This window comes from Neophocaena asiaeorientalis, unplaced genomic scaffold (genome assembly GCF_003031525.2).
Source record: "Neophocaena asiaeorientalis asiaeorientalis breed wild unplaced genomic scaffold, Neophocaena_asiaeorientalis_V1.1 scaffold793, whole genome shotgun sequence".
NCBI lineage: Eukaryota > Metazoa > Chordata > Mammalia > Artiodactyla > Phocoenidae > Neophocaena > Neophocaena asiaeorientalis.
The window spans coordinates 319,674-319,883 of NW_020174738.1; positions in this window are offsets into that span (position 1 = coordinate 319,674).

Sequence of the window (210 nt, forward strand, 5' to 3'; positions counted from 1 at the left end):
TATTTACCCAGACGGGCGCGCGCGGCCCGGGAACAGGAGTAGCGAGGCCTTCTCATGTTTCCTGACTGCCCGGCCCAGCCGGCGAACATCCTGCGGTCGCGGTATCCACGTTCCCGGGCCGGCGAGAGGAAGCCTCCGCGGGGACCACTGTTAACCCTCGCGGAGGAGCCGCCGGCGCCGGCGCCCCCGGGCAGCCCCCGGCCCGCCCCC